General features: G+C 46.4%; 1 protein-coding gene across 1 annotated transcript in view; it reads right to left on the reverse strand.

Moving 5' to 3' along the window:
• Nucleotides 1-15,167, reverse strand: part of LOC144672655 (vitamin D3 receptor-like) — a 243,667-nt gene that overhangs the window by 135,342 nt on the left and 93,158 nt on the right. The gene's annotated exons all lie outside the window — the stretch shown is intronic.

The raw sequence follows: 15,167 nt of genomic DNA on the forward strand, positions 1-15,167 counted from the left end.
CTCAGGCTGCTCTCAGTTAGCCATATTTATTTTCCTGTCTGAGAAGTAGCCAAGTGTTCCGTGATTTAATTCTTATCTTAAATCTTTTTTTAATTAAATGTTGCCCCTTTCCATTTCAGAATTGCAACCCACAAATTAACCTTTGGCTGAAACCCAAATTTATCAGCAACACTGGGGCCCATTCAGCTAGGCTTGCCTCCTGGATTGGCTGGGAGTCTACCAGAATCAGCAACTATTTCCTGGTGACTATTAAAAGCAATCTGGGAGATTTTAATGGGACATTTTAAGGAAATAAATTAAAATGACTTCATGGTTCATTACACCAGTTGGATAAGTTATTTTCTCCCTAAGATTTCTTCTATCTGAGAGACCGGTCTATAGGGCCAGTCTGAAGGAGGCTTGCTGTAGCTTGAGGGAGTTTGAATCGAGTTTCACCAAAGCGGATTTTGGTCAGGTGCGTGAGGTGTGGGAGCAGCGACTGTGACCGAGCTCACAGCATCTGGCTCAGCGCTGCCCCAACTACTTCAGGCACGTGCTGATTCACGATCACAGTGAAGTACATTCAGCACTGTCGTTTGGACACGAGCTTACAGTGGAGGATATTTGTTTTCACAGAGCTTTCCTTGGTTTAAAAAAAGAACCTGAAGTGGATACTTCCACCCGCCGGTATGTCAGTAAATGGCAGCAGGACGTTGTCTGGTTTCAATGGCAACACAGCCTTTTCATTGGTTTGAAAGTGACACACAGATTGACAGGCCCGGCAACCAATGGCAGGAGAGAGAGGAGTGGCAGTTGAAGGTAGGAGGTCATGTGATAACATCTTCTGGAATATGTCCAGCCCAAGTTAGCAATCCTATGTTCAGCTGGCACCTACCGCCACTTGCTTGTCTTTCAAACTCCTGTGCCCCTCATTATCATGGGCAATCCCACCAAGCAAGCCATTTACTAAACTGAAAAATACGTGCCGGTCCCATTAGTGTTGTAATGTTGGTTCATATATGAACCAAATCAGCAGGAATATACTACATTGTCACAAATGCTTAAAGAAAAAACCAGTAGGTTTCACAGCTTTTGGCCAGGATTGGATAGAAAACTGATTGGATTCTTGTTCACAGGGGAGTGTCGGTCATAGTAGTGGCATTGCATATAGGAGGTTAAGACCAAATATAGTCTTCAGTTCAAGCAAGGTTAGAGGGTAGTGGATAATGAAACTAGGGCTTGCAGACATAACTCTGTTCCCATTTTCAAGTCCTACCTTCTGTTCTTATTTACATAGAAAGATTTACAACACAGAAGGAAGCCATTCGGCACATCATGCCTGTCCAGGACAGGGAGGGAGGCTGTCTGGGGCAAGAAGACGGATTGTGCGGGGCACGGAGGGAGGCAGTAAGGGAATGTGAGGGTGCAGCGACGTGAGATGGAGCGAAGGGCCTTGATTGTTGAGTCTGGGGGGGTCCTGTAGTTGAGTGGGGGGAGGGGTTTGCAGCCAGGGATGGTGGGGGAGAGATGGTTCTAGAGGGCAGGGTCCATACTGTCTATGGTGGGGTCATGAGGGTTGAACTGAGGGTTCTGGGCAGTGAAGGCAATAGTTACAGTGAGAAGGGGGAGTGGGATGTGGTAGGGTCAGGGTGATAGTCAGGTAGCTGAAGGTTTCATGGTGGGGGGGTGGTGGGAAGAGAAGGCATATGGAAGGTGATGGTTATAGGTGCAAGGGTAATGGGAGTGAGTTCAAGGGTGACAGAGAGGACAGGAATGGTTACATTGGGTGGGTCAAAGCTGATGGGGGAAGTTGGTGGGTGACAGGGTAGAAGGTGGTGGAGCAAGTCTTAAATGTCACGTGCACCATTTTGGGATTCTCAGCTATGTGACGCTGTTGCTCTGAAACTGCGATCCCCAGGAGTAGGAGGAGGGTCTTTTTTGGTTGGGTGGAGTTCAAGGTCAGCACAATTGTCATCTTAATAATCATGAGACAACTGGGTGAGAACCATGCTCAGCTGTGTCTCCTCTCTACGGTGAAGCCCAGATTGCAGCAGGTTTGTTCCCGACTCATGGGTCTCTCAGCCTCGAGATCCCAGCAAGGTGTGGAGCTGCCATTCATTCTGTGTCATTTGCCATCGGCTGCAGTCAGAGGCAGGGATGAAGGGAGGGAGGGAGGTGGATGCCTCCAAGGTGCACGGCTGGTGGAGGGCAGTCAACTCGTGACTCCAAACCTCCATCCTCCTGGGTGAATGGTCTTAGCTGACAAGGGAACATGCAGTTAGTCTTTCTATGCTGCCAAGGCAATGGTGTCTCTATAACAAGTCATGAGGGTAATGGAGGCAAGCTGAATAATGTCTGAGGGAAGGCTCTTGCACATGGCTCTCATCACCCTGGTCAAAGAGCAATGTCTCCATACGGGTTCATGTGTGAATGGGAGGAGCACCCATCTCTGGTCCTCCAGGATGTCCTTCACCTGGAAGGGGTGGGGTGGGGAGGCCATGTCTAGACAGAGGCCAGGTGAAGGGCTTAGCACTGGTTTGCTGGCTTTGCAATGGAGAGAAACATGTAAAGAATATGCTCACTAAATGTATTACTTAAATTCGTTCATAGGTCCACTGAGGCTGAGGTGATGCAGGCTCCAGCTAACCCTGCCTTTCTACTAGCTCTCATCCAGACAAAGGAGGGGGGGACCTGGTGCAGATTGGCACAGGGCCATGAGGAGCAACGGCCTGAACAACAAGAGGCAGTGGCACCTCAAGGAGGTCAGGATGCTAGTGACCAGGGGCCAGTGCAACGGCGAGCACTGGCCTAACCATGGGTGTATCACAGGCAGTGCAGCTATTTACAGATCAGTAAAAGGCAATGCCTGAGGTGCCTTAGAATGTCCCGGAATGTGGTTGCTCACATCTGCCAGCTTCTCCATGATGACCTGTGGCCACATGGACTTGAGGGCATCCCATGCCAGTGGCATTAAAGGTGACTGCTGCCTTAAACTTCTTTGCCAGTGGCTCCTCCCAGGGGCATCACCGGGGACCTGTGTGGCAGTCAGCGACACACAATTGCATCCAGGGGGTGACAGACGTCCTGTTCAGGAGAGCGCACCAATTTGTCCAATTCTATCTGGATCCTGAAAGCCAGGCTGCAAGAGTGTTGGATTTTGATACAATCTTGTGTTTCCCCCTCCAAGTGCAAGGGCCTATTGACTGCACACATGGCCTTGAGAGCTACCTAGCAACAGCCAGTCACATTCATCAATGGAAAACATTTCCACCCTTTGAATGTGCAGCTGATTTGTGATTACATAAGGCAAATTGTGCATGTTTGTGCTCGGTTCCCAGGGAGCTCTCACGACATCTACATTCTGAGGACCTCGGCAATTGTAGGGCTGGCTCTTTGGGGACAAGGGATATCCCCTGAAGATCTGACCGATGATGCCAATTCGCTGTCTGCAGAGTGCTTCTGAGGAGAGATACAGTGCTGCACATGCCTCCACAAGGTTTACGGTTGAGCAGTTGCTACACCTTAAAGACGAGGCTCAGTTGTTTGGAGCACTCAGGCGGGGCTCTCCAATACTCACTATAGAGTATGTCCCGGATCATCGTTGTCTGCTGCACCCTGCACAATCCCGCGCTACAAAGTGGGGGATGACTTGGCTGAGGGAGGCCTGGAGGATTGAGATGTCTTCTCGGACAATGAGGATGGTGAAGGGCCAGAATATCGTGGAGCCACATGCAGAGGCTATTGCAAGGATACAATGCAGCAAACAGGCCCGTGACAATCTAATAGCTGACAGATTCCAGACAGAGTAAGCTGCCGAGACATTTCCTTTAACTATTTGGTTTTCTATTCTCTGGTGACTGGAAGGTCCCAGTTTCTTTTTGGTTTCAGACATTATACTTTGCCCTATTGTACCTTGATCTACGATAGCTGAATTGCAGTACTTAACATCTCTCCTGTTGGTGGTTTGATCCTTTGCATGTGCCAAACTGTGCTGACATACAGAGCCCTGGTGTTAAATGTGCGCATTAGAACCAGCACAGCACTCTGTTCTCCTGCAACCTCCGGCACCTGGAAGTAGAATTGGGATATTTCCCAAGCTCTCAAAGTCCATGTGCATGGCAACTTGGAAGCAATATCAAATTTAACCTCAGCCGCGATGCACTCATGTCACCCTTACACCTGCTCCCGATGTGGTGCAAACCTTGCAGAGCGCTCTTTCAGGCAGAACCAGACAGACGAGTCCACAGGGAGGAGCAGCATGAGAACATGATTTGACCCCTCAAGATCACTCCTCCATGCAGATTGATCAGGGAAGATCGTGTTCCTGTCCCCCACCCCGATCACCACTCACCCGTCATAAACCCATATCTCTCGACATCATTATCATGCTGAAAAAGGTTACTTTCGAGTCCACTTACTGAGAGTGCCTCACCTGCACTATAGGTTGCTGAGTAACAACTACTCTGGGCCCTCCAATCACAGAGACTCCGACAAGTCTCAGTCCTAGATGGCCTTAGTATTAATGCGAGGCTGTGATCCGTCATTGTGGACACTCAGCCAAGGTAAACATCTTTCCTGCATTGACCCTGCAGAGCCCTGTTAGAGCTGCTAATGCTTCATGTAGATAGCCTCACAGTCCTCAGCACGGTCCAGCACACAAGCCCATTCTATTCTCTCTCTCCTCATACACTAAAACCCCGGCCCTTCAATGAGGTCTGGTGCACTTTAGCTGCAAACCCTTTATATGAGGTCTACTGCAACCCTTGACAAGGAGATGAGCAGGCCAAACAAATCTCCATGTGAGGTCTGACAAAGGCTTCAAGCAACTGCACACACACCTCTTAAATCCTATACTCAATCCCTCTTGCAGTCAAGACTAACTGGCCCATTCCCTCCCTACTTGCAGCCTTCACCTGCAAAATAACAAATTAACAAGGAAGGCCATTAATGATTGGATGTGCCCACCACAGCTTTCTCCAAGCATGTAGGGAAGCCTCTGGTTTTCTAATGTAGAATTTCACTCTTTCAACCCTGAAATTGCATCTAATGTTCACTGCCACTCACATAGCATGTTTAGCTCTGCCCGAGTGCTCCTTGCATCCACCCACATCTCGCGTCAGGGCAACAGCAGCAGCAGATGACCTCTATTGACATAGTCCAAATCTGGCTCATCCCCTTTCTTTCATAAACTTTTCCCTCTCATCACTAGTGCTACAAACTCCAAAAACTACCTGCAGTGTATTCATACCTTGCTGCTCAAAAAGATCCATCCCTCCCTCCCAGTTTGAGTGTCTGTCACATCTACTTTGATGTCTCCACCTTCTGTACCAGATCTTCTGAATGCCCTTTATCTTCAGTCATGGCTTTAGTCCACAGTCAGCAATAATGTCCTTAACCACATCCATCCCATTTCCTGTGCTTTTTCTGTCACCCCTTACCCCAACCCATTTTCCCTTCTCTCACAACAAAGCTTCTCTGCTTTTTAGCTGCAACCTCACCAGCCTCGAGATGTACCAGATTAATAGCACAATCCTATAATCAAGCACGTTTTCCTTTCACTTTGAATAGGAGTGGAGGATCCATTCCCATTGCAAATATTTGTTTTCACTCTTCCCCCACTCCTATTTCCAATCATCCTTCCCCTGAGCAACTTCCAATGCAACCACAGCAGATGCAACACATGTCCAATCACCTCCTCCTATACCAATGTCAGGGTCTCAAACATTCCTTTCATACAAAGCAACAATTCACATGTTTTTCCTCCAATGGAGATACCAAATTCAGATTAGGGGACTGCTTTGTCATACAGTTTCATTTGGCTCATCACTAATTCCCATTCCCACCAATTTCTCAGTCTTTAATCGCCTACTCTGTTCCAACAGTGAAACAGTGCAAGAACAGTACCTTACCTCCCTTGGACACTCTGGTGACTAAGCGACCCTCTGGTGTAAACATCGAATTCAGTAACTTCATACTTTAGCCAAGCCTTTTAGATTCCAATACTTCAATTTTAATTCCAGAGCTACATTTGCAGGCGGTTTTCTCTCTTTCCCAATATTCCACCGTGCCTCCCGCTCCCCTCCCCTCCAACTCCAATTATTTTAAAAAGATAGCTTGATGAAAAGTGGATGTGATTCAAATCATTTGCAAACAAATTGTGTGGAATAAATTTGCCTGGAAGTGCAACTTTACAGATAGTACATGTGTGTGCATTTCCTATCTATAATCTGTGTGTTAAATTTGATATGCAGGGCATGCATTTCATTGACAACTCATGTGTAGTACATTACTCCTGATGGGAATTTTCATTGGTAAGGGTGTCATATTTCCCTGTTACAGTCTGACACAAACAATAGCTGTTGTTTCAAAGTGGTGAGTATGTCACCCTGTGACTGACCAAATTGCACAGTGAATTTATTTGCACTTGTAAAACAAACCCTGTTGCTTGCAGAAGGAATGCCTTAGATCCCCCATTTTCTATAAAGAAAACGAGCCTCCACTTTAAATATTCATTACCTGTACCATTTTAAACTGTATGAGTCAAAGATCAAACATTATACTTCATACCAAATACACAAACTACCTATTTCAGAAGTGAAACTCTTTCAAGTTATCAACAGTGACAGATTGCAACTCTTTCAAGTACAATCACAGTTCTTGGTTTCCGGGAGTGGGACATGAACCCACAACCCTCTGATTCAAAGGCGAGGGTGCTATGAACTGAGCCACAGCTGACACCTCAAAAGGTGCACTAACCCACACTCTGCCTAATGTACTGTTTTAAGCAAAATAATCAATAGCCAATCACTGATCATGAATTAACACCTGCAATTCCTCCCAGAGTTGCTGATCTGGAATGATATCGAGCCAGAGGTAGGAGTTAAGAAAATGAAAACATAACTTATTCTGTAGTGCTCACGCATATCTACTATAGTTGCCTGTTAAGCGATCAGGCAGGCAGCACTGGACACCAGTAGAAAGGCCAAAAAGAGAAAGTGTACAAGACTTTTGAGGGGAAATTCATTCCAGACGTTGCTGAACTTTAAAGAGAAGGCAAAATCTGAAAAATATTTTTAGCTCTAAATATTCTCCCCTGTATTTAATTAGTAATATGTCTGCCATTATTTGCTAATTTTCAGCCTTCACTATGCCATTATAGATTTCTGCCATAGGGCAAAGTGGAGGACAGTAGAAAGCGAGGTCAACCTAGGCTTGGTTGGATGATGGACATCACAGAGTGGTTGTAGACGAGCTACAGTGGATGTATGAGGATGGCCAAAGTCAGACGAGTGTGACATACCATGACAGCCGGTCTCCTGGTAGCTACAAGCAGCAGCAAAAACGCATTCTTTACTTCAAAGCCACTCATAACATCACTGATGGGAGTTGCAATTTGCATCATGGAGTGAGTCCATTTTAAATGTTAAGGCCTGGAAGTCAACTCAGACATCCAAAATAAGTACGTTGTTAAAATAAATACTTCTCTTATACTTTCTGGCCACAGAATTCAGCACCTTAGTACCTAGATTTTCAGTGCAATGAGTGGCGCTTTGCCTCCAGAATGGCTTACACTTGCGGTGCAAGCCACGTTGGAAACCATTTTGGTGAGGGCATTAGGAAGTGCAGGGGGTATCCATTAGAAGCATGCAGAGTAGGCAGGTCGTGACATCAATCAGCATGTAACATTGATTTGACATCAATGTTGCCGTTTTGAAACTCAATGCTCTTTCTTAACCTTGCACAGCTGAACATATGTTCAGCAGCAGGAAGGATCCCCTACTAGCGCTATTTAAAAGGGTCATCAACCACTTTCAGATTAGTTTCTGGAAGAACCCAAACTGAATGTCAGAGAGCAGTGGGGAGATTTGAACTTATTCAAAACCCACCCGCACAGAGTTAAAATCGGGTCCCAAGTTATTGGTAAGCAAAGCTTGACGGCACTGTCGACAACACCTTCTTCACTTTGCTGATGGTTGAGAGTGCACAGAGGGGGCATATTGACTGAATTGGATTTGTCCCACTTTTGGTAAATAGGACATGCCTGAGCAATTCTCTATATTGTTGGGTAGATGCCAGTTTTGTAGCTGTACTGAAACAGCTTGGCTAGGGGCATGACTGATTCTGGAGCGCAAATCTTCCATATATTTGCCGGAATGTTGTCATGGCATATAGCCAAGTGTCCAGTGCCTTCAGCCATCTCTTGAAATCACATGGAGTGAATTGAATTGGCTGAAGATTGGCATCTGTGGTGTTCGTGTCCTCAGGAGGGAGATTAGATGGATCATCAACTTGGCACTTCTGGCTGAAGATGGTTGCAAATGCTTCAGCCTAGCCTTCTGCATAACGCGTTGGGCTCCCCCATCATTGAGGATGGAGATATTTGTGGAGCCTCCTCCTCCAGTAAGTTGTTTAATTGTCCACCGCCATTCACAACTGGATGTGGCAGTACAGGAGAGCTTTGTCTGATCCGTTAGTCTACTTGGTCTACCACATGCTGCTTATGTTGTTTGGAATGCAAGTAGTCCTGTGTTATAGCTTCACCAGGTTGACACCTCATTTTTAGGTATGCCTGGTGCTGCTCCTGGCATGCCCTCCTGCACTCTTGATTGAACCAGAGTTGATCCCTTGGCTTGGTAGTAATGATAGAGTGAGGGAAATGCTGGGCCATGAGTTTACAGATTGTGCTCGAGTACAATTCTGCTGTTACTGATGGCCCATAGTGCCTCCTGGATTCCCAGTTTTGAGCTGCTCAATCTGTTCTGAAACTATCCCATTTAGCAAGGTGGTAGTGCCACACAACACAATGGAGGGTATCCTCAATGTGAAGGCGGGACTTCGTCTCCACAAGGACTGTGCAGTGGTCATCTCTACCAGGGGGATGGGATCCTGAGAGGAGGTTCAGCAGGGGGAGATGCACAGCCAAAATTAGAAGAGAGAGCAAGTGAGTCTGGAAGGTATAAAAATTATAGGCCAGTTGAGGCACAAGGGAGTTTGGCAAGGTTGGATGGTATTTATTTTAATGCAAGGAGTCTGACGAATAAGGCAGATGAGTTGAGGTCACAAATTAACACATGGGGGAGAATTTTTGGCTCGGCGAGCGGGGGCGGGGCCCATTCGCTGAGGTGTAAAATGACGCGGGGTGATGTCGGGTGTGTCCCCCGAAGTCACCGCGCATCATTTAGATTTTCAGCTCCGACTCGGCTGCGTGCCCGCTCAACTATCAAAGGCCTGTTAAAGCCATTAATTAACTAATTAACACTATTGAGAAAGCTGCCTATTCAACCTTAAGGTTGGTGGGCAGGTGAAGAGCCCAGGCAGCCTTCGCACTTTTCATGGAACCTCATCCACGGGTGGGACGAGATTTCATGAAGGATTTATAAATTAAATTAAGCTTTTCATTAAAGTTCATTGACACGTCCCAGTTCATGTGATACTGTCACATGAGGGGACATGTCTTAAAATTTCTTTTTTACCTTAATTAAAATTTTTCAAACTTAAAACTTATGTCCTTGAGGCACCTCTGTGCCTCAGGGAGATTTCTGCGTTCTTTCTCACGCACACGCGAAACAGCGCACTCCCGACTCAGGGAACCGCCCCACCCCTCCTCCGCCGCTCACACAGGGAGCGCACAGTGCTTCTGGGTGCACGTCACATTGGGCGGGCCTTAATTGGCCCGCCCAGATAAAATGGCGGCGCGGACCCGATTGGGGGCACCACCCCTCCCCCACCCTCAAACGGGGGGAATGTTCTCCCCATGGAAGCATGTTGTCATTATTGTCACAGAGACATGGTTGGGAGAGCGGCAGGATTGGCAGCTCGAGATTCCAGGATATAAGGTCTTCAGGTGAGACAGGAAGGGAGGTAAAAGAGGAGCAGGTATCGCAACATTGGTCAAGGAATCAATTACAGCAGTAAGGAGGGTTGAAATCTTAAAAGGCTCCTCAAATGAAGCTACACGGGTAGAACTGAAAAACAAAAAAGGAGCAATCACATTGCTGGGAGTGTACTATAGGCCCCCAAACAGTCGAAAAGAAATAGAAGAGCAGATATGTAGGCAAGATTCAGAGAAATGTAAAAATAATAGCGTAACAATAGTGGGGGATTTCAACTTGCCCAACATTAACTGGGTTAGTCATAGTGTGATAGGTTGAGAGGGAGTGGAATTCTTAAAATGCATCCAGGAGAGCTTTTTAAGCCAGTACGTAGAAGGTCCTACAAGAGGAGGCCTAGACTTAATTTTAGGGAATGAAGCTGGGCAAGTGGTAAAGGTATCAGTGGGGGAGCATTTTGCAGATAATGATCATAACTCCATTAGATTCAAGGTTGTTATGGAAAAGGACAAGGATGGGCCAGAAATCAGAGTTCTAAATTGGGGGAAGGCCGATTTTAATAAGATCAGAAATGATTTGGCCAGAGTGGACTGGGAGCAGCTACTTTTAGGTAGATCTGCGTCAGAGCAGTGGGACTCATTCAAGAAGGAAGTAGGGAGAGTACAGGGTCAACATATTCCAGTAAAGACTAACAAATCCAGGGAACCCTGGTTGTCGAGGGATATATAGGATTGAATAAAGAGAAAAAGGGAGGCTTATGGCAGATACCGAGGGCTCAAAACAGCAGAAGCCCTAGAGGAGTATAGAATGTGTAAGGGGGAACTTAAAAAGGAAATCAGGAGATCAAAAAAGGGACATGAAAAACATTGGCAGGTAAAATAATGGAAATTCCAGTTATTTTACAAGTACATTAGGAGTAAGAGGATAGCTAGAGAAAGAGTGGGGCCCATTAAGGACCATAGTGGTAATTTGTGTGTGGAGCCGGAAGACGTAGGTAGGGTTCTAAATGAATACTTTGTGTCGGTGTTCACAAGTGAGAGGGACGACGTGGGTATGGAAATCAGGCAGAAGGACTGTGATATAATTAAAGAAATTAGCATAGAAAGGGAGGAGGTTCTAAGTGGTCTCTCAGGCTTAAAAGTAGATAAATCTCCAGGCCTGGATGAAATGTATCCCAGGCTGTTGAGTGAGGCAAGGGAGGAGATAGCAGGGGCATTGGCAATAATTTTCAATACCTCTCTACTCAGGTGCAGCCACTCAACAGTACATTCAGTGCTAACTGCAGTCAGTCCACAATCACTTAAACTAGCAGACAGCATGAAGTTTACATGCTGCCTGCATTGGAAACAATGGAAAACAAAAACAGAAATACCTGGAAAAACTCAGCAGGTCTGGCAGCATCGGCGGAGAAGAAAAGAGTTGACATTTCGAGTCCTCATGACCCTTCAGCAGAACTGAGTAAAGTTAGGAGAGGGGTGAAATATAAGCTGGTTTAAGGTCGGGGTGGGGAGAGAAGTTGGGTGGGGGCTGGGTTGTAGGGACAAGCAAGCAGTGATAGGAGCAGATAATCAAAAGATGTCACAGACAAAAGGAACAAAGAGGTGTTGAAGGTGGTGATATTATCTAAGAAAATGTGCTAATTAAGAATGGATGGCAGGACACTCAAGGTACAGCTCTAGTGGGGTGGGGTGGAAAGACTGACAGGGTATTACAGTTATAGATTTAAAAATAATGGAAATAGGTGGGAAAAGAAAAATCTATATAAATTATTGGAAAAAACAAAAGGGAGGGGGAAGAAACGGAAAGGGGGTGGGGATGGGGGAGGGAGTTTAAGATCTAAAGTTGTTGAATTCAATATTCAGCCCGGAAGGCTGTAAAGTGCCTAGTCGGAAGATGAGGTGCTGTTCCTCCAGTTTGCGTTGGGCTTCACTAGAACAATGCAGCAAGCCAAGGACAGACATGTGGGCAAGAGAGCAGGGTGGAGTGTTAAAATGGCAAGCGACAGGGAGGTTTGGGTCTTCCTTGCGGACAGACCGCAGGTGTTCTGCAAAGCAGTCGCCCAGTTTGCGTTTGGTCTCTCCAATGTAGAGGAGACCGCATTGGGAGCAACGAATGCAGTAGACTAAGTTAGGGGAAATGCAAGTGAAATGCTGCTTCACTTGAAAGGAGTGTTTGGGCCCTTGGACGGTGAGGAGAGAGGAAGTGAAGGGGCAGGTGTTGCATCTTCTGCGTGGGCATGGGGAAGTGCCATAGGTGGGGTTTGAGGAGTAGGGGGTGATGGAGGAGTGAACCAGGGTGTCCCGGAGGGAACGATCCCTACGGAATGCCGCCGGGGGGGGGCGAAGGGAAGATGTGTTTGGTGGTGGCATCATGCTGGAGTTGGCGGAAATGGCGGAGGATGATCCTTTGAATGCGGAGGCTGGTGGGGTGATAAGTGAAGACAAGGGGGACCCTATCATGTTTCTGGGAGAGAGGAGAAGGCGTGAGGGCAGATGCGCGGGAGATGGGCTGGACACGGTTGAGGGCCCTGTCAACCACCGTGGATGGAAAACCTCGGTTAAGGAAGAAGGAGGACATGTCAGAGCAACTGTTTTTGAAAGTGGCATCATCAGAACAGATGCGACAGAGACGAAGGAACTGAGAGAATGGGATGGAGTCCTTACAGGAAGCAGGGTGTGAGGAGCTGTAGTTGAGGTAAAGGCACTATACAGCCTTCCGGGCTGAATATTGAATTCAACAACTTTGGATCTTAAACTCCCTCCCCCATCCCCACCCCCTTTCCGTTTCTTCCCCCTCCCTTTTGTTTTTTCCAATAATTTATATAGATTTTTCTTTTCCCACCTATTTCCATTATTTTTAAATCTATAACTGTAATGCCCTGTCAGTCTTTCCACCCTACCCCACTAGAGCTGTACCTTGAGTGTCCTGCCATCCATTCTTAATTAGCACATTTTCTTAGATAATATCACCACCTTCAACACCTCTTTGTTCCTTTTGTCTGTGACATCTTTTGATTATCTGCTCCTATCACTGCTTGCTTGTCCCTACAACCACCAACCCCCCCCCAACTTCTCTCCCCTCACACCACCCCCCCCCACCCCAACCTTAAACCAGCTTATATTTCACCCCTCTCCTAACTTTACTCAGTTCTGCCGAAGGGTCATGAGGACTCGAAACGTCAACTCTTTTCTTCTCCGCCGATGCTGCCAGACCTGCTGAGTTTTTCCAGGTAATTCTGTTTTTGTTTTGGATTTCCAGAATCCGCAGTAGTTTTTTGTTTTGGAAACAATGGATGCGGGTTAATCCTGTATCATGATCCCTGTGCCCTTTTTCGGGCTCTGTCTAATTCCATGACCCTTTTTTCTTTACAATGTTAATGTATTTGAGCAGCAAGCACTCCCCCTAAAATGTTTGTTATTTTTTAAGTATAGATCTAACCAGATTTACTTTTATAGTAACTTATAAAGTCTAGCAGTTAATGTAATGTATGCTAACTTGGAAATCCAAACCATTTGAAACAGCTGGTCTAATCTACACAATATCTGAATGGTATGTTCACTGTCATTTACAGTAATGCACTGCAACCTCAATAATGAGATTGCTTTACTAGAGGCTGTGGACAATTCAGCTGTAAGAGAGTCTGTAATTTTCCTATTGAAGGCTTGCAATGCAAAGGTGACATCTCATCTGAAAGCGAAGATAGGTTAGCCCTAAAGCTCTGGTAAAGACTCTTCACTCAAAATGTTGATCTATCTTTCTTTCTCGGATATCAACAGACACACCGTACATACTATTATTTCCCTGTTACCATTTGTGATGTCCGGCATTTGCAGTTTCTTTCTCTCAATTATTAACCTTGAGCAGATAGGATGCTGGAGTTCAAGATACCAAGGTATGCATTAAACTGTTGTGTGATAACTGGGGAGTGCGGGGGGGAGCGGGGTGAAGGCGGTGTAGTTGCAAGGAAATGGCAAATTTTTTGCTTTCATTTTTTTTGATAAACATTTTCCAAGAGATAGTTGTAAACTATACTAGTTACATGGAGAGGTTACAAGGCACTGATCTAAACCAAGGGGTTTAGTTGGTGTCAAAACACAAGACTGGTTTCTAAACATTATCTAAAACCCATATGAAAGTAAAAGACTTCAAATGTCTCCAAGTATCTGCTATTTTTATGATGTATGCTGCAAAGTTTATGGGGTAGTTTTATTCCACATTGGCCAACAGCAACACTGATTACCAGTGCAGTGGCACACAAGGTTCACAAAGAAACACTGACTACTTAGTAACTGTGTCCGAGCCATCTCCAGTGCCTCTGCCCTCACCCCTTCTCCTCCCTCCCAGAACCATGATAGGGACCCCTTGTCCTCACTTTTCACCCACCAGCCTCCGCATTCAAAGGATCATCCTCCGCCATTTCCGCCAACTCCAGCATGACGCCACCACCAAACACATCTTCCCTTCACCACCCCCCACCCCGCCCCCACCGTCAGCATCCGTAGGAACCATTCCCTCCGGGACACCCGGGTCCACTCATCCATCACCCCCAACACCTCATCCCCTTCCCACAGCACCTTCCCATGCAACCGCAGAAGGTGCAACACCTGCCCTTTTACTTCCCCTCTTCTCACCGTCCAAGGGCCCAAACACTCCTTTCAAGTGAAGCAGCATTTCACTTGCACTTCCCTCAACTTAGTCTACTGCATTTGTTGCTCCCAATGCGGTTTCCTCTACATTGGAGAGACCAAACGCAGACTGGGTGACCGCTTTGCAGAACACCTTCAGTCTGTCCGCAAGCATTACCCAGACCTCCCTGTCGCTTGCCATTTTAACACACCACCCTGCTCTCATGCCCACATATCCGTCCTTGTCTTGCTGCATTGTTCCAGTGAAGCTCAACGCAAACTGGAGGAACAGCACCTCATCTTCCGATTAGGCACTTTACAGCCTTCAAGACTTAGTTTGGAGTTCAAAAACTTCAGACTGTGAACTATCTCCTCCATCTTCACACTTTTAATCCTTAAAAAAAATTTTTTTTATTCACTTATTTTTATATTCATAGTTTTATCCCCTTTTTAAAGCCCTTTTTCTATTCTTTTCCCCCAACCACCACCCCCTCCCCCCAAAAGGGCCGTTGTTACTTGTTCCATGTTGTTCTTTCACAGGGTGCTGACCCTTGTTCTGCTATTAACACATTCTGCTTTCTTACTTTTATGCCACTATCAGCATCTTCTTTAGTCTTCGCCACTACCATTAACACTCCCTTTGTCTTGTGTCCATGACATTTTTGGCAATCTCTCCTTAGCCCCCACCTATCGCTGACCTGCTATCATGCTTTACCTGCTCTACCCGCCCCCC

The sequence above is a fragment of the Cetorhinus maximus genome, chromosome X (genome assembly GCF_964194155.1).
Source record: "Cetorhinus maximus chromosome X, sCetMax3.hap1.1, whole genome shotgun sequence".
NCBI lineage: Eukaryota > Metazoa > Chordata > Chondrichthyes > Lamniformes > Cetorhinidae > Cetorhinus > Cetorhinus maximus.